We start from the raw sequence: 20,825 nt of genomic DNA on the forward strand, positions 1-20,825 counted from the left end.
AAAAATACCACCACCAATACCACAACCACCAATGCCACCACCAATACCACTACCATCACCACCACCAATACCACCACCACCATTATCACCAATACCACCACCACAATACCATCAATACCACCACCAAAACCAACACCACCAATATCATCAATACCACCATCACCATATCACCACCAATACCATCACCAATACCACCACCAATACCACTAATATCAATACACCACAATCAATACCAGCACCAATACTACCACTGCCAATACTAGTACCACCACCACCCATACCAACACCACCACCAATACCGCCACCACCAATACCACCACCACCAATACCACCAACACCAATACCACCTCTACTCAAAAATAAAAGCCATGAGAATAAACGCGAACACGTCCACACCCAAGTTTTGCTGGCAAATGGGAGGAATAACACTGGAGACTGTGGATGAATACACATATTTGGGTGTAATAGTGGATAGAAAAGGGACATTTCAACCACAGAAAGAAGCAATAATAAGGAGAGGAATCACAATAGCAGTCGCACTGAGGAATCTTAAAACAAAAGTAGCTGACCGCAGCTTTACCCCACTACTACAGGTGATCCAAGCAAAACTAAAACCGGCCATCTCTTACGGAAGCGAATGCCTCCGAGGGACGGATGCGCAGACATTATACAACATAACAGCCAGGGAAATGCGAATGATATTCAACCTTCCTAAGTATACTTCGCAGGCACAAATAAGGCTTGAATTTGGCCTGAGGAATCAAAGAATAGAAAGAATGGGCGCTTATGCCAAAAGTTGGCATAAAATTCAGGGAGCCGAAGTTTCAAGCTTGGATCACCATCTCTGGAAGGAGTGAGAAATGAAAAATAAGTGTGCAGCAGCAAGCTATTTAAAGCATTCAATAGACTGCTTGGAACTACAAGATGCCTGGAAGAGCATTGGATCTCATAACACGTTTAAACACCTAGTAAATAAATCTGTAAGCAGGCGCGGTGTGTCCATTGGGGCGTTGGGGCGTTGTCCGCCCGTGCCCGCAGCTCCCTCGGCGTCTCTGACTCAGTTTACTTAAGTTCAGAGACGCCAAGGGAGAACTGACAATCATGTCAGTCAGCATGACGTCGGACCGTTCACCCCCTTCAGTATCTAAAGGGGGTGGGCGGTCCGGCGTCATGTTGACTGACATGCATTGTCAGACCAGCCAGTGACAGGCAGCATCACAAGTGCACATGAGTGGGGAAGGTGAGCGAATTTTTCACCCGTGCCCAGTCATGCGCATTTGTGTTTGCACTGGCTTGCGCATGCCCATTAAGAGCACCTCGGTCTCCTAATGGGCAGGCGGCGGGCGAAGAATAACCATGCCCTAAGCCAATCCTGGTGCTGTAGCAGAGCCAGGATTGGCTGAGGTGTTGCCACTCCAGTGAAGTGCTGTTCCTGAAGAGGCGCCAACGCGGACCAGGAGCAGAGGGGGTCAGGTAGGTTTTCTCAATTTTATTCTCCCTCGCCCCCCCCCCCCCGTGACCAGGTTCAAGTCTTGGCGGCAGGATTAACATTCTGTGATTCTAGGCAAATCACTTAATCTCTCCGCACCTAAAAGTTAACGTGTTCGTCTGTAATGCAACTGGCACTCACGTAGGGCCTGTGCACAGATTTGTAAGAATCGGTGCTTGTGAAGCACGCTAATACATTGTTCCTGTCTTCGTGGGCTGCACTTCAACCACGTTTTGGGTACAAAAAAGGACTGCTCTGCCCTTCAGTTTTAACCAAACCATTTAACAAAGTCCACGGAGCACTTTTGAAGGGAAAACGGTAAATGACAGAACCCTGGACAATGCCTTCTCAAGGCTGCGAGGCTCATAGGATCCGCAACAGTGCAGTAGTAAAAGTGGCAGCATTTGTATGTGCAGTGACCTAGTCCTGTGAATAATCTGGGGGTGTGTTGGGTTTAGAAGTAAGGTATTGGTACGATGATGAATGTGATACGACGTCTAAGGATTTTATGCCAGTTATGTGCCGTCGAGTCCACTGGATGTCACTGTAATGACAAATTTGAGATCTCCCCTGGACCAAGGAATGTACCGTCACTTTCCCAGGGAGAAAATATCAGTTCCAAACTTATGGAATATAACATATACACAGCACTTCCTAAGGTGGGCAAACTTTCAACACTCCCCCAAAGGCAAGGCAAGAAAACAATATATACACAGACTTTGCACATCACTTGCTCAGGAGTAGCACCAACTTCCTATAACACAATTACCTGCTAGAAGGGAATTCACCCATCCTTCTACAACAGAATACTTGGCCAAGAAGAGTCCACACCTCCTGCTACGAGGAAAAGACGAATTGGTATATCTGGGATGTATTTATTAGTAAATAGCACCACACAGTAAGCCAAATGCACCTAACATGGCAGACTCTAACATATCAATAATATGATTGAACATACAATCAAGGCAAATATTTATATATGTAGAAATATATATATATATATATATATATATATATATATGTATGGATATAAGAATCAGAAAATAAGAAGGAAAGGAAAGAATTCAGAAAAGAATCAAGAGACAGTTAGTAGCAGAGACACCTCACCTAATGCTCCATCATTTCACCCCGCTTTGCTCAAGGGGAGTCCATTGCTTGAACGGGGTGAAGGTCAGAGGCGACACCAGCCTCTACTCTTCCGTGACAACACGTCTGCTCCACGGATGAACTTCCACCAAGCCAATGTAGACTCCCCTTTTTAATACACATTCAAAACACAGCGAAGCTTCTAGCAAGCCACGCCCCCTAGTTCTCATGAGAGCCCGTACCAGCTTGCTTCAAGGTCAGAGCAACGGTTGATCAGGCCCTTGCTATGACTACAAGTCAAACCATGTACATTCCTCTGATAAGAACCAGTTCTCTCTAGTCAGTAAAATGCGAAAAACAGGAGGACAGAGCAGCCCATGCCCTCCCCACTTTGCAGCTTCGTGCAGGCACAGAAAATGGCTTCAGAGTTAGTTAAGCCATGCACACAAAGGCCCAAAGCGGGATGGAATTGAAAAGCAAGATGACATGAGACCATGTCAAAGGAGCACCTATAATTCTCATCCACACAACTTACAAGCACCACTGTGCACACAGAAAAGTTTGAAGCAAGGTAAAGTCAGAAGGCAAAATGACATTAGACCACGTCAAAGCCAATAGGTCAAAGTCATAATTCACCTAACCCAAATAACATTATACACTTAATCCCTCAGTATACAACATTGAGCACATGTGTGCACCACCACCCTCAACATCCCATACCTTCTATTCTTGGTAAGACTATTCCACTAAAAGACAGAAGAAAAGCAGGCATATGCAAACCCATCCTACATTAAGGCTAAAGTAACATAACACACTTAAGTCAGTACAGAATGGTGGTGGTTGAGGGTCATCATGGGGTGTCAGACCACAAAAGTGGCTCATTCACCACAGTCACGCGAGAAAATGAATGAGAGGGTTAAACACAACAGTGCAATGTTCTTTGCACATTCACAACTCGGTGCGGATATTGTAGCATCTATTTGTTGACTGCGAGTGTGTATTGCACCATTGTGAGGAAGAGACGGGGCACCTCATCCAGAAACTTGGAAACACTTTGAAGAACATTTGGCAACCGTCCTTGGGACAATGAGAAATAAAAGGTTTTCACTGAAGCGTAGGCGTGCATATCATCCCGCTGTATCCCGGGTGTGCATTGTTGCTGCGCATGCCAGCTGGGGATTGTAGGATAAAGGTCAGGATGACAGCCCTGCCTGCCCACTGGTGCAGATTAAAGGCAGGTGGTCAACATCGGGTTAGAGCATATTTTTCCAAAGTTAATGCTGCATGCAGTGCAAGCCACTGGGCAAGCATACATTTTAAAGGGCTAAAGTTGTCATGCAGAACAATTTACATATTACAGTAACTGTTGAACAAATTAATGCAAGAAGATACGGGGCCGTTTTAATGTGTTTAATATTTCAAGACTATACCTTCCCACTGCTTAATAAGCCTTGCTTTCTCGCTGCATTCATTTGCTTTAAAATGCACCATTTGCCAATCTTTTTTAAATTTCTTTTCTCAGGAGAGGGACTCTCCCTAGACCCCAGATTTTTCAATTGAACTTGTCCACATCGCTAACTAGTGTTTTCTATTGGAAAGGGTAGAGCCAAAGCAGTCTTGCTTAGTACCCTAGCCCTCTTCAGAAGTCATACTTGCTTGGCAACCCAGAAATTTTCAGAAATAATGTATGAGTTTTCTTTTATGAATGCCTAGAAGAACTGAATTTTTAGTCTATTATTCACAGAAATAGTGCTGAAAATCTCACCAAAAATTCCAATTTAAAAAAAAATTGGCATACGTTGAATTATCTGCTTACGCCTCACCAGTTTCAAATTCCATCAGCCGCCCCTGTCTGTAAGGATCATTTCGCTAGTAGAGGCCAAAGCAATATTAGCCAACAGGGCTCATGGCTGAACCGTCATCCAAAGTTATACCAACAGCTCCTGTCAAGGCTACCTAGGAGTCGGTTACACACGGATAACGAAAGAGAAGTTCACACGATTACGGCTGGGCATTCTTCCATCACAATACCATCTTCTCCCGTGGAAACGGCCCCAAACGATAACAAATTGCCGTCTATGTGGGGACCCAAAAGAGGATATCCTTCACTTAATATGCATTTGCAAAGGACTGGAAAAGGAGCGCAGATATCATTTAAAACCAATCCTAAAGAAACTGGGAATAAGAACATGCCGGCAGGCGGTCAAAGCATGCTTCGTCGGCAAAAACACCAAACTAGCAAGTCATCTTGTCAAATTTCTGGATATAGCGGAAAAAAAGCAGAACGCCAGAAGGGAGAGATTGGATGAAGCAAACTCATACGGCATTTAAGCCCAACTGCTCCACTTGGCAACGATAAGGAATAACCACCTCATTGTCAAACCTTGCATATGCATAAACTTCGGACCCTTCTAACTTTAATGCTGGCACGAAGGAGGCTCAAGAAAACGGCATTTGTCATTAAATAATACAGGCTGCGCGCCAAGACATCCTGGCTGCGCCCATCTTTATTACAAAATATTACATTCTTCCTTCTTTAAACAAGCCAGTACACTTCCATTACTATGGATCAGTCACTACGTCACAAAACTGCAGAAGCTGTGTGCAACCAGCCAACACGCTCTCCCGAAGGTCCATCTCTTGACTGTCACACCCTCCTGACGGTGCCGCTCATAATTGCTTCAAGAACTTGCAGTCGTATGGATTTTAATATAGACACTTTGGGCCACATAACGAATCATTTTTATTTTAGTTTATCAAAAGCGCTAATAATGCCAAAATGTTATATGCACTTTTTAGCCTCATGAAATGTTTGCAATGTTTCAAAGCAATTTTAACAAATTTCATTTATAAAAAGGGCTGTACTAGATACATTTGTATTTTAAGTTTGTTTATATGTATTAGCTAATGTAGCTAATTGCAATGGTTTTAATTAACTGAGTAATAAAGAATTACTTACTTACCTCTACCAATACCACCACCACCACCAATACCACCACCACTACCAATACCACCACCAGGAGGTGAAATCAGGGCCCTACTACAGCTGGAGTGTTTTTATTAGGCCAAAGATAGCAATGACATTACGCAATGCCACACTGCACGCTCAAATCACGGAGAGGGCAGGAAATAGCCCCCCTCCCACTTTTCTTACTGAGCCGCTACAGTGTAATCACAGAGCGAAAGGTGTTAGAGCGCTTTGTTAGTGTTTATAGCTCGGATCACATGCGACTCTCACTTCACACTTTGTGTCTGTGTAATTTACAACACTTACACATCTACTTCATGGCACTATTTATCACTACTTTGAAGACGTCCCAGGCCGGTCTCTTCCTCTGATATTTACAATCTAACAAGAGGTCGAGAAGGGCCTTTATTGTAATGCAATAGGTCTTGCATTTGCGAGAGTTTAAGCTATTAGTATTGTAAATGAAAATGCCTTTTATTTATATTTTAAAAACCCAAAACATAAATAAAACGGGTTGTCATTTATAAGGCCAATACGTCAAACTTGCGTAAATGCGAGACCTATTGCATTGCAAAGGCTTGTTTTGGCTAATATGCGGCTAGAACACTGTTCAAATAGCAATTAAAAAATACCCCGCAGTTGCCAACCAGGTATAAAAAAATCTCTCCCTAAGAGTGCCCACCTCCACAAAGCAGTATATGTTTGAACATGCCCTATTCAATTTCAATCTCTGGGTATCAGGTCAGTAATACAGCTAATGCCCCCCTCCTCCCGGCGATCCCTACCCTCGCGCCCCAAATTGCTCCTCACCCATTGGCAGCAAATACCATTACCATGAGATACATCGACAGTTGCATTAAGACTTTAACATCGGACTATTAAATGCATGCGGCCATTCCACCGCCTCCCAGTTCTCACTCAATCTCTAAATCGCCCAATAAATTAAAATATGGATACAGATTACACTAGCACTTCAGATACATCGAAACAGGCATAAGCTAATACAGTTATAAAGGCTGGGAGGGTAACCGAGATGCAGCCGGCAACACAGCACGAGCGATTAAAGAGCACGCGCTGTGCTGGCAGCAATGTCCTCCTCTCTTTCCCGCAAACATTTCAAGCATGATCGCTAGTGACAGTCCTCTAGGGGGAGCCCACAGGCTTGAGACCGGTTGCGATTTTCAAATGTTAATACGAGGGAAGAAAAATAAGACTTTCTCAGTTTACCGTGGATTTAACAGAAATTCCGCTATCTTCCTCTCAGAGATCCGTTAAACAGTCTGAATAATAATATATTTGTCTCCTGACCTTCATCTCTAAGAAAATGCAACATGGACAAATAGGAAAACGTTACCTCCGTTGATTAGATCGTGAACCAACAAAGCCTCAAGAAACTGGCATGGCTTGGGTGGTTAGCACTTAATTAGGCCCCCTCCCTATCACCAGAAGCAACTCCTGGAGTCAAAACAATGTTCAAGGTCAGTTATGATTTTCATGGCATCGACAGATCTGTTTGCAGCATTTACTAACATTTTATCCGATTCAAGAAGGCACGTTTATGTGGATTTGTATGGGAACATAATGCTTCCGACCGGTTATCAAGCAAAGAAACATGTTAGCAAGCCTATTTTTTCAAATGTGTGGCACTACTATGTCACGAAATAGACTACAGGACAAGGCGTATGAAGCCAGCTCATCTATGAATTTGGATTACTATATGGCTGCTTCATGTTGTTCGCGGTTGTAAGCACGCGGGCAAAGCCATGCAGATCCAGCATTCAGCTGGATTTACGCGGTGCCCATCTTACAACAATGGCTGAAGCAACAAGTTTCACGTCCATGAAACACCTGCAGAGCTGTTCAAAGCAGCCAGCCTACTGAAAACCAGAAACTGCGTATCTGTCTCTCATTCCTCATCATCCACCACACTGATACGCGCCGAGTCGCGTAACATGATAACCACACAAGGTGGTAATCGCACACAATGTGGAAACACTTCTCACATAGGATCACAAAAAAAAACAAGTTACTACCTGTACACTCTGGTTCTCCAGTATTAATATATTTTATAGATGCACACGCTTGAAGCTTGAATCTTGAATCTTCCCCTTCCAACCACACACCCTACATGGTGTAGCCTGCTGCCCATGTGCTACATAAATGCAGCAATACAATATCTGTTGAAATTTACTTGGCAAATCCGTTGAGGCTGCAATCAGTTGTCTGCTATTGCTTTTTTCCAAACAGCCTTGGTCCTACAATTACAATGAGTAGGGCACTGCGGAACCCAGGCATTTATAACCACTGAGAAAGGTCAAGTGGAATAGATTACATTTAAGATGGAGACGCGCCGCAAACTTAGACTGGATCTTGGAACTACTGCCATGGGATATGCTTGTGAAGCTCTTGTCAGCTGTTCATTGGCAGTACGGCTGTAGAGACTTAAAGTGCCCTAGTACTGGATTTAGCGGGTTAATATCCAAACCTCCAGTCAGAACACAAGCTCCAGTGACACGAGTATAGAGATGTTAACTTTAATTGGCTTACTGCCCCTGCTTGCTCATCCTCAGTAAGTGAATGCCCAGGACTTTGGCAACCAGAAGATCAATGTGACAAGTGTGACCATTATCTGTGCTGGTGAGAATAGTGTTACCACTATAGGAGGTCCCTACAATCCCACCATCTGATCATGGCTGGTGAAAAATCAGCATGCCCCCATATGCCCGTTCGCCCAAGTTCATTAATTCAAAATGGAAGCATGCACCCAGGCAAACAGAATTCTATTATTTGCATGGGGTATCTGCACCTGCAAATAAGGGAACACATTTCCTCCTCAATGTGCTAGCCCTAGATCAGCATAGAAGCACTTTCGAAGAAAGAAGGTCTGCACATGAGCATGGCCCCATTTCATTATACAAATCTGCACCAGAGTCAGTTGAATGGGCTGAAAGGAAAACTGTGCAGCGGCTGGAGATTAGATATTCTGGCCCTCAGATGTAAAATCAGAAAAGTCAGAAATATCCGATACAATGTTAAGCAATGGAATTGCGCCGTTCCAAGGTGTCAACATTCAAATCAAGCCAGTGGTCGAATCACAGATTAATCATCAAATGCAAACATTAAAAAAATATGCACCATTATTTGGCCAATCAATCGGCATGGCCATACCTATGCAGTAGGCACTGCCCATGGGCTCCAAAAGTGCAAGAAAAAACTCCATACGTTGGGACAATTCTGACCAATCAGATCACTCCTTACAGAAAGCCTTGGCTCAACTGAGCTTTTCCCATAGTAACAAGCATTAGCATAGTCAATTGGTCTCGCTTTTGGGACCTTATAAGTATTTAGTTATGAAGCACAATATCCTTGGTGCAACAACATCAACTGTTGCATGGCTAAACACTTATAAGGTCCCAAAGGCGAGACCCACTGGCTATGCCAATGCTTGTTTTTGATATATATGCTTTTTAAGTGGCAGGCGCTAGACAGCTGGAGCTATATGTCCTTTGTGCATACCCCTGTTTCTGAACACTTAGCATATCATTCACGTGGTTTGGCATCACCAGGACTTTAATCTGATGAAAATGGGTAAAACGTTAAACGTTATTGCTAACAGGAGCCCCCAAATTATTGCCTGCCCAAAGCCCCAAAACCTCTTAGCATGTCATTGCCTATAAAGTGGGCAGAAAAATGTCACTTTGCCTAGTAAGACAGTTTACTTTCCATTGGCACATTTTCTAGACAAAAATGATGATCTGTCTGACTGGAATTGGGGACGAGAGGGCCTCGGGTGGCTCCTTTCAGTCTACACTTTCTACTATGACTTCTAAAGCGGTCCAAATGGCTTTCACAACCAACAAAACTTCTTCATGCCGCTGTTTGAATCAGAACTTCGAAAGACTTTGCTGAGGCGGAAATGCCTTTCCAAGCCTCCGTCATCCATCCTTGTCTCCTCTCCTTTAATTTCAACAGGTCTCCTCTCCTTTAATTTCAACACCCCACCCCCTGCGCCGCTAAACATCGTGCGCGTGGCATGACGTGGACTCCCATCTGATGCAATCAAAGCACTGAAGGGCTGGCACACGCTGCAGTTGATGGCGGGATAAGCTGAGAAAGAACGATTTCGCTGGCCATATTAATAAATGGCATTATCAACCGGACCAGACAAGGCTTGTATATAATGCATAAGCAGTGTTTGCATGCGCTGCACACACCTCATACATCACCGGGACAGAGGCACCGCGTATGAGGAGCCGAGAGAAAAATATGAGATAGCATTGTTTTAAACAAGCGCGGCCGCACTAATTAGAAAATCAGAACTTGGAAAGACTTTGCTGAGGCGGATATGTCTTTCCAAGCCTCTGGCATCCATCCTCGTCTCCTGTCCTTTAATTTCAACACCCCACCCCCTGCGCCGCTAAACATCACGCGTGTGGCATGACGCAGACTCAGACACCCATCCGATGCAATCGAAGCACTGAAGGGCTGGCACGCGCCGCAGTCGAGGGAGGGATGGGCTGAGAAAGAACGGTTTCGCTGGCCGTAATAACAAGCGTATGTGCCTCGCGCTCCATGTAAAAAAAAAAAAAAAGAAAAAGTTGACGAGAGGCAGCAGGGGGAGGGGAGAGAGGGGTCCTGCACCGGTTTCCCTTGCGGGAGCGAGCAGGGGCACCATAGGTTTGCAAGTTAATTACAAACATATGGTGTCAAAGCTCGGTCCTGCAAGGGAATCGCCAAACGTGCACGCGTTGCCATCGAAAGCAGTGCAACGCGTGCACGTTTTTCGGGCAAAAACTGAATCGATTCTAAAAGGTCTCTCGTATGCAGCGCATGCGCGCTGCGTAGGCGAGATCTAAAAAGGCTATGCTAGAGCATAGCAGCATCTGACCTTTTGGCACCTTGGCTCTCCTCCCAGTAGTCTGTATGTTCTCCTTGCAATGTATGCTTACCAAACGAAGCCAAATATGTGCAACAGAGTCTCCAGCTGGCTTGTAATAGCAGCAAAACGAGTAGATTAAGTGTTAGTAGTAGCGAACTCTGATTGGTTGCGTACTGAAGATAGATAAGGAGACAAAGGGATAGGAGTAGGAAATAATGCATTGCACAGTAGAGACACTATGGACTGCTCCCACTGAACCGCATTTTCAGTGTGGCAAAAGAGCACATGTTATAATTGTTCCACTGGAATTTTCCAGTACTGAAACAAGTTTGCTGTAATTCCAGATATTTAAATTTCTCATTAAAATAAATACATAAACATTCTATCTTCGTTGAATTCCTATGGATCAAAGATTTCAAGGAACTGCATTTAAAAATGCAAGGAGTTACACACAGACAGAACTATATTTAAACATATGAGAAATTGTTTTAGACATGCAAACCTCAATTCTTCCAATGTAAATGTGCTCACATTTTTGTACAGCAGATCCTTACTACAGTATTGCCGGCGCTATATTGAGATGCTTTTAAGAGCTTCTAATGAAGAAAAAGCTATTTATCAAAGCCAGGTTGTGAATGTGCTAAAAGAACTTCCCTCCTCACTCTGTTAGATTCAAATCAAATATGCTAATATTACAATATTTAGTTGGTGAGTGAAGCAACCCTTCACCCTGCAAAGAAAACCACTACTTAGCACTTGGGGGCCTCTTTGTTAGTGATCGGTTAATTCTGATTGGGTCGGTAACAACCTCTTTTGGCATTACGTGGTCTGTGGTAACTCCACGGATTTCTTGTGTTGCTCCCAGAGACATCACTTGCTAAAAGGCAATGGAGTCTCCGGCAGAAACAAGATCCGAAATAAAAGACAACCCGTGGGAATCAGAACCAGAATGATCGTTTCCCCTGGTATCTTCTCATTACTAAAGGGTACTCTCTATGTTCTGCTTGTAACTCGAGGCTAGGAATTACCTGGCTCATTTTTGAGGCACGCGTAAAAAGGCCCTTTGGGCTGGTCAATACAGCTGACCCTACAAAAGGCTGGAGTTCATTTTATAAGTAAAAGAAACGTTTTGTTGCCTTGCCTCTTAAGAAAAGATGTAATCCTCCGACTGAAGGATAGGAGGTCCAAGAACCACAGGGCCCAATATATTGAAACAGCTACCACCCCCTGCAGCCAATGAAAGGAGAGTACCTAACACGTTAATCTCCTCGAAGGTATTGCTTCTTAATGGCACATAATAATACAGACATAATGGCCTGCACGTAAACGGGCTTGCTGATGGAGACTATGTATTTTTTGCACTCTGTATTGAAAACAAAAATTTATCTGTCGAAATTTTGCAATTAAGTCGAAGGTTTGGCTAAAGATATCTTCATGTCACAATGGTCTACCTGTTTTATGTAATATCTAGGAAACAAATTTTCCCTTTTAGTTCTTTTCATTGTACCAGGGAGATTTTCGGAGTTTGGTTTTGGGTATCTTTTCCGGTTGGGAACCCATTAAAACACCGAAAAAACGTTGTATGTCAATTATGAATTGCATAAAGGTATTGCAGGCATAATTTTTAGGTCGAGCCTGGGCAGCGCATGCTCTGCGAAGCATGTTGTATTAAGGTATGGAATAGAAGTTCCGCCCATTTCCCACCCATCTTTTCAATTGGCTCCTGTCACTGTTCTTTCGAAATCGTTGCTTTTGATTGATAAATAGGCTTAGTAGTCCCTTCTTGGTACCGCCTTGTCTGCATTTGTAACCTCCCATAAGGTTTGGACTTTTTACTTGTGTTGTTACACAGTCTGCTTTATCTAGTCTTTGAGCACTATTTTCTTTAATGATCTTTCACTATTCCATGCACGACATGCATTCCGACAAGGCAGCACGCCACCCGCTTTTATAATTTTAATAGCAATGGCTGTGGGTCCGTTTTAATTATAGCAGTTGTGCTGGTTTATTTATTTAATTTGTAGCGCGGTCTGCCTTAACTACAGCGGCTGTGCTGGTTTATTTATTTAATTTGCAACGCAGTCCCCTTTAACTAGAGCAGGCAAGCTTTTTCATTTATTTAATTTTCCAGCGGCCGAGCTACAGAACCTTTGTTTATTTATTTATTTTTTGGGGGTGAAAGCGCCCCATACTGCGCTTTCACTTTATTGTTGGCCACGGCCCTATCTTTAGACGCTGCTCACTGTAACCTGGATAAGGCGAGCAGCAATGTCTCAAGAAAGGGGCGCGGCAACCATTAAAGTGGTCTCGCAATTGCCATAGTTTAAGATATTGGCATTATAAATATCAATGACTTTTATATGGGTGTTGGTTTTAAAAACACATAAATAAAAAGCATTGTCATTTACAATGCCAATAGTTTAGACTCTCGCAAATGGGAGACCTATTGCATTGAAAATGCTTGGCAAACTGACGTTCATAGGTCGCAATAAAGGCACGTGGGTTCTCTAAAGCATTTAATGATTCGCAATTACCTGCGTGTTGATAGTTTAGGCACGAAATAAAGACATAGCCAACATCCACCCACTTACAAAACAAAACCGAGTTTATGGAGAGGTTTCCTAACATCACTCAAAATGTAAGAAAATGCCCTCACAAAAGTTGTCATTTTAAAAACCGGAACCTTTACTCTTTAGCTATCACCAAGGATACACGAGGGAATACCACAGAAAAACATACGAAGCTTTCACAGCTGCCCGAAAAGCAACTAAAGTTCCTTCCACCTTTCTAAAAACAATTTTGACGCATGGCTTTTTTACCCTATACCTTTTTTTGAAACCGGAGTATTCCATTGCACTGTTTTGCAAGCGGGCACCCCTGCCAATCAATGGTAGTTTTAATTTTTAGTGCCCATTCACACGACAATTATGTGTGAACTTTGAGTTCTTGTATGTGTAAAGGTGCTGAAGGCAGAATAGGGCTGTTTGGTCTGGAGGGGCACACCAAGCCTTCCTTCCTCTTTATATGTGGCGAATGTCCTTGCACGGGTTTATAAATGCTTAGTGCTAGTAAGTAGTAGTAAAATACTTTATTTCGATTGAATTTACAATCATAAAAAGTTCATTTGAAGCTTTACAACATTATAAAAATAAAAATCAGTTTGCCCACTGACTGCTTAAAAAGGGAGGCAATTTACATAAAAACACTGACACTCTAAGAACAACAATAATAGCGCAAATAATCAGTAAAAATTCAGTTTGGTAATGGCTGTTGAGGGAAGCAGACATTTAGGAGTAAACACTAACACTCTATATACAGGAATAATAACCGAATAAGCGGTAAAATCCTAAGAAACATTTGCCGATAGTTGAAAATGAATTTTCAAGCAGGCTTTAAGAAAGCAGGCTACAGTTTTGGCTACATACGGGGTATCTAGATTTTGAAGTGCCAGAAGAGCCGGTCTGCATCTTCTCAGCCCTATATGTCGAAGCAGAGGAACCAGCCAACGTTTCCGCGGGGACTTATAGAAACCGCAGAAAAAGGTTACATGCAAAGTTGACTGGCGAGTAAGACCGTCACAGGGACAGTTTGGTAGTTCCCGTGACCAGTCTAAGGGCACAGGCAATGAAACAAGACGATAAAATAGATCAAACCGAAATCTGGTTAAAACATATCTCTCATAATTTGACAGAAAAAATGACAGATAAAATTGAATGCCATGAGGAAATTGGACCATCGTTAAATGAACGTTTGATTTTTTCACAAGTTCAGAACACAAACGAAGATCACTCAAGTGGTCAGCACATAGCTTTTTCAAAGATTTTCTAGATATGTCCACTAAGGATTCGGGATCAGTAAAATATGCAGAGTGATTCAAATCTGACAAAAATCTCGATACATATAGCAGCCAGGGAATCTTTTTCCAGTAGGACAAAGTGAGACAGTCAGATATTAGTGACCTAGTTAGATGACATTGCTCCTGGGTCCATATACGGTGCCAAAGTAGAATCGGTTGGTAGCTAATGATATCAGTCAGATACTCCCGACCGAGTTCCACATGGGTGCCGAAGGTAGGAGCACTACGAGGGAGGGCTAGTATATATTTCAGAAAGGAGTTTTCTGTAATTTGTAGGTCGTCAGCAGGCACATAGCCCCAGACTCCTGCACCGTATGTTGCCACACTCATACACTTGGCTTGGTAAATCTGCAAGAGCACAGTAGGAGCGGGCTTACCCAATTTCCTGGAAAACGAGGTCAGTGCAGATGTTGTACGTTGAAACTGCAGTTTTTTACTAGATATAGCAGGTTTCCAGGACAGGTGATTGTCAATAAGGATACCTAGATAAGGATAGGTGGTGGCAGTTTCTAATCTGGTCTTCTCGATAAAGAGAGATTTACATTTTTGGGCTCTTTTCCCGATGTTCATAACAAAAGTCTTAGATTTATTGACTTTAAGACCAAGAGAAGACATAAATTCACAGTATTTATCTAGTTGGATCTGGAGTTGATTAGGTGTCCTAGCTAAGATGACTGAATCATCTGCATACAATAATGCAGGAATAGGGCGGGAGCTTATGCAGGGTAGATCTTTGCTGTCAACCAACATCGCTTGCTCCAGTCCGTTAGTATAGATGTTAAATAGGAATGGAGCAAGGACGCATCCCTGCCTTACACCTTTTTCAATATTGAAGGATTCCGTAAGCTCCCCTTTAATACCATATCTCACGCATGCTTTTGCATCCGAGTATAGCTCTCGGAGAAAATTCAGCAGTGCAGGATCTATGCCCAGATTTTTCAAAATCGCCCAAAGCTTGGAGTGGATTACGCAATCGAATGCGGAACTCAAATCCACGTAGACTAGATGAAGTTTACCACCTTTGGCCCCTACATATTTACCTATAAGCAAGGTCAGATTTAAGGCCTGTTCCACAGTGCCCAGGCCCTCCTGGAACCCAAACTGTAGATCAGTTAAGATCTTATTCTCTGTGGCCCAGTCCCTTAAACGCTCCAGAATTAATCTGCCAGCTACCTTGCCTAGGGAATCCAAAAGGGAGATGGGCCTGTAACAGGCTGGATTGTCCCGATCTCCCTTTTTGAAAATGGGCAGAAGCACAGAGGTGGACCAAGAGTCAAAAAGGCCGATCTGGGTAACTGCAGACATGACCTGTGTGACAATTGGAGACCAAAGATCTATGTTGCTCACAAATATGTCTAAGGGGACCCCGTCTGGACCGGGCGCCTTACCGGTCTTTGAGGCGGTCAGTGCTGTGATTATCTCCTCTAGATCGAAATAGAGATCGATGGGAAAGATGTTATTACTAGGAGGAGCTTCCGCCTCTGGTCTGGGGGCCTCAGTTATCACGGGGTTATCCGCGAAGATCTGCGAGTAGTGAGCTACCCATTTGTCAGCAGGTACTGCCACGTCTAGATGCTCTATCGCAGTTTCATCAACTAGGAAAGGGGCCTTGACTGTTCTCCAAAACATGATAGAGTCCTTGGTTAAAGTACTCTGATGTAATTGGGCCCAGAGGTTATTTTTTATTTCCTGTTTGCGTGATTGCTGTGCCATCTTATAATTTTTCCTCAAAGAGGCAATTTGGGGCTTGACCCTAATCTTTTTTTGTAGAGCGTTTTTCAATGCACGCTGCGCTTTGCGGCAGCGGGAATCAAACCACCCTCTTGAATCCTTATCATTGGCAAGAGTCTTATAGGAACAAGTGAGCTCTTGTCTGATGGCTTCTAATATTTTGGTGAAGCTAGAAAGGATCAGCTTGGGGGAGGAAGACGGCTCCAAACACTGATAGATCAGAGGAAGGGTTTTTTGAATAATCTTGCTAGTGATCTCTGTGGGATTGATCGTCGACCACTTGACAGTATAACCATTGATTTTGTTCATCTCCAGAGAATGCTGCGCTAGGAGACTTGTTTTTGGGCAGGCTGAAGGTGGTATATTTAATGCTAAGGTTATGCTATTTGGATAGTGGTCACTTGAAGGATCAGTGCCAGTTGAAAATTGCTTCAATCGGTTTTTTAAGGATTGAGAGCATAAGATAAAATCAATGGTAGTGGAGGCACCTTTACCATGAAAAGTCGGCTTAAACTCTACAGCGGGACACGCTAGGATGTTGGCGAATTCAAGTTCTAATGCAAAAATACAGGTATTTAGTGCTTGACCCACAGCGTTATGGGTGAAGTGGGCCAAGGGGGCATCGTGCTCGTCTGAAAGCCCACAGATACCTTTGTCATATTTGTTACACAGATACACATTGAAGTCCCCACCCCACACAAGATGACAATTTAACTCTTGACTCATAGCTTTTTGATCTTGTAAATACAAAGCAATTTCCGACAAAGATTTTACACAGTCGCTAGGTGAGGAGTTATTATACATATTGATGAGATAATAACTAGAGTTATTGTCTGGAACTATTTTAAGGATTTGGAAAATTGGCGAGACTAACTGAACTTCCATGATAGTAAAAGGAATTAAATTCGAAACATAGATGGCTAAGCCGCCCTTAGGTCTACCATGAGTGGACGGTAAGGGAGGAAGGTGAAATGTTTTAAAACCCTGTATGTGGATAGGGTCAATTGCCCAAGTTTCTTCGAGGCAGATTAACTTAAATTTATTAGTTACTTCCACCCAAGACTGAAGATGGATTTTCGATCTTAAGCCAGCTACGTTCCAGAATATAATTGGAAGATCCTGGGTTGATGTAAAAGTACAATTTGGAAGCTGAAGTTCAGCGGAGGAATGTGAGAGTTGAGATAGGGACTGGGTGGTTATAACTGAAGGAGGAGGATTGGGTTTAGGCTCCCTGGGTTGGGGAGTAATAAATTGTGAATTTGGGAGCAAGTCTGCAGGGGTAGCTGGCATGGTATAACACGCGTTCTGGTGAGGGGAAGATGACTGCTGTTGGACCAGGGTATACTGGGGAGGGAAAGACTCGGACTGGGGACCATACGAAGATGGCGGGAAGGAGCCGGCCCCCCGAGTGATCTTACAGGGGACTTTGAAGTTAGGAGAGACGCTGATGTAACTGCTGTCTATCATAGGTAGAGATGATAGTCAATCCACCATGTCCAGGCATTCATATCTGTTGGATAGTGGTGGACCTCTCCAATTGCTGAAGTAGCCTGGTGGTGGGTTGCTAAGGCCGTGCCCCGACCACTGATTACGGTCTCTAATTCCGCCCCAGTTCCCTACCCTCGTCCAGGACCATGGAGGACCTGCATTACGCCGTGTATTAGGGGGATAGAAGTACGACAAATTATGGGTTGCAATCCCTTCGGTAGAAGATTGGTCACCCCAAGAGCAAACATACTCGACTGTGTTGGGATTTTCAAAGTTTACTATTATACAGTCGCCCTGTATGTTTTTTGGTTGGTTACCTAGCCAAGGCACTCTACGCACTGTAGTAACTCTGTTGTCCATAAAAGTTGGAAGCGGTCTGTTATTGGACAACCAAAAGATTACTTTATTTTTTAGGGACCAAACCGGTTCATCCTGGTTTGGGGGGAGTTCCGGAACCCCAGTCATTATTACTACATAAGGAGAGGCCTCGAGTGGAAGATGGATAGGGGGAATCTTCTTATTACGGTTGTTAGGAATGGTGTTGAAGCCGGTAGCAATGTTGGATTGAACAGGAGCGGGAATAGGGACTATAGAAGAGGGAAGGGAAGGAGGAAGATTTGGTAGAGGAGGTGCTGTTGGGTTAGAATTGGTTACAGAGCGAGGTAGTAACGGGTTAGAAGATTTAGGAGGTGGTTGTGGCTTGATTACAGGTGCGAGGGAATGATGGTGAATAGGCTTCTCAGGGACTTTTTGTTTATTGGTTTTAGAGTTCTGGACGGAGGTTCCTGTTTTTGACGCTTTGGCGTTTGGAGTGTTTAAGGTGATAGGCCTGCCTTTCGCCAAGTTGGAATCCATCTTGTTACCTGTACTTTGGGATAGTACGAGGGACAGTTGAGTAAGTTGAGACTGAACCATGTGTAGGGCCTTTTCTATGGGTTCCAGGTGAGATTTAAACAGATCACCAATTCTAGTAAGCAATAAGCTGTCGTTGGTGCATGCATTACTTGTAAGATTACCATTCATCGTATCTTCACAGCTGTAGTTGCTGCTTGAGCTGGTGGTATTTGTGTTCAAATTAGCGGGGATGGAATCCACTATTTGAACATTTGTCAGTGAAGGAGAATGATAGGGGGATGGAAGGTTAGGATTTTCCGGGGGAAAATTTAAAACAGAAGAGGTTACAGAGATAGTTGTGGCAGATGGAATGGTAGAATGGGAAGGCTTAACAGTTGACTTCCTTTTTGTTTTCTTAGGGATAGCTCCTTCTCGTGTACCCCTAGCCTTTGGGGAAAAGGAGGTGTTATCTGGTTGAGTAGCAAAAATGACAGGAGATTTTTCCAAGGATAAATGGGAATCAGACAGAACCAGAGATGCAGAGAGGTCCACTGTGCAGGGGACAGTGTGCATTTCTGCGTGCACTATCGATGGAGGAGGTAGATCAACAGGACGTGAGGGGGTTTTTGCAGTGCCCAGCAGGCCCATCGAAGAGCGCCTGGCTATCGTCAAGTCCTGTGAGATCCTTCGATCCAGTAAGATAATGCCCTGCTCAATAGCATCGTTAGCTTTAGTTATGAATTGATCAATTGGGCCAATGATCTCGCCGGCTAATTGAGCCTGCTTTTTAACAGTATTCCTAGTGGTTCTCGGGGACATTATGCCGTGTAAATTATAAAAATATTAGTCAGCAATAAATGTTCACGGGCCAATATGAATGATGTCAATATAAAATGACAGTACCAGAAATTTAAAATACAAACTGTAAATAGGGTGGCCCAGTCCAGTCCTGCCCGGTCTTGAACGGGCTTAAACGGGCCCGCCCTTGGCCCGGGCTTCGCGCGCGTCCCGCGTTACGTTTGGGGCTAGTCAATTTATAATGGGAGGGACAGGGGGCGTGACCTCCGGGGGAAGAGGCACCAGCTGTTAGATGTAGGGGCTGCTGGTCCTCGCAATCCCCCGGTGAAGTCGGCAGGTAGCCCTGGAGTCTAGTGCACGCTGGGAGCGTGCAGACTGTCCGCCGAGTGCGGAATAGCTCCCACCAGCGACACGACCCTTCGTGAGCAGAAGTCCAGCACCAACAAAGTGCCCTCCTTTACAGTGTTCCGTGGACCCTCCAAACAGCAAAACCCAACAGATGAGCTTCAGAAGAACTTCGTATTCCGCAGGGTTGAACAATAAGCGGAGTAGATCAATCCAGAGCTGTTCACTCCCAATAGGAAGCAGTGGCAGGGCAGTGTGTACTGGCAGAGTCAATAAAGTTTTGTTGAGAACACAAAACTTGCAGAGTCAATAGTTTAGTTGCAAAAAATAAATAAACAAAAAAACGTACACTCCACAATGATCTCTGCCGTCTGTGACAGGGTTTTAAGAAATCTCTCTATCCCAATATGTCCGCAAATACAGGTCATGAACAGAGTCAGGGCAGCGAGCAACTCCTTACGACTGCACGCGCGCCGCGCGTAAGAATGTCAGAAACGCCAGCTTACCGAAGCGACGGCATGCCTTCCTGAGGCTGGAGCTGGCTTCTCAATCAGCTGGAGTTCAGCGACGGATGAGAAATCCTCACAACCCCTAGGTAGAACGGGGAAGAGGAAGGAAACGGGCAATGTTCCCAGCTGGTGTGAAACAGGAAAAATGAAACTGACGATGTCCCAGCAGGCGTCACGGCAGAGTGCTAGGAAGTGTGCACTTTTAGAATCTCTAGTACCAGCAGGCCTGTCTCCTGTTCCTGGTGGCGATCAAGAAGCCTTGCTCTCCAAAATTCGGTTTAAGTGCTATGACCGGGCTCTTTTGTGAGGCCCAGAGTGTAAAGTAGTAGTATCAGGTGACTTAAACAATGACTCTATATTGCATACAAGCATATAGTTATAGGGCCAGAGAGCTCTATTTTGGAGATTTCCATGTAAAGCCGGCAAAAAAAACGGAGGCTGGGTAACCCAGACGAGCAAAGAGTACTGCTGACATTCCTGACGTTTTGTGGCATTGAGGTGTGGGTGGGATAACGCTAGTACGCCCAACAGAAATGTAGGAGCACCCCATTAGGATAGATGGAGACAGGGGGTTACTTTGTAAATGCACGGTCAGGATTTGCCTTTCATCTCTCCCAGAGGTGCTACTCCAAAAGGGTGATGACTGATTGGTGTGAAGACTTCACTTCTCACCGTTCTCTTGTGTGTGGTGCTCCCCTTGAAGACATTCTAAATCACTCCATGGTGTGGACCAAACCTGAAGGAAAACAATGGAGATGAGGACATCCACGAACCGAGTGAACAGCCTCAAATTGGTTCAGAACAATGACAGCGGTTTCAACATTCCCTGTCTGGAGGATAAC

The 20,825-nt window shown here is 44.1% G+C and overlaps 1 protein-coding gene across 1 annotated transcript in view; it reads right to left on the reverse strand.

The window, feature by feature from the left end:
* Positions 1-20,825, reverse strand: part of NPHP4 (nephrocystin 4) — a 969,441-nt gene that overhangs the window by 836,878 nt on the left and 111,738 nt on the right. The window lies entirely within an intron of this gene.

This window comes from Triturus cristatus, chromosome 1_2 (genome assembly GCF_964204655.1).
Source record: "Triturus cristatus chromosome 1_2, aTriCri1.1, whole genome shotgun sequence".
Classification (NCBI taxonomy): Eukaryota; Metazoa; Chordata; class Amphibia; order Caudata; family Salamandridae; genus Triturus; species Triturus cristatus.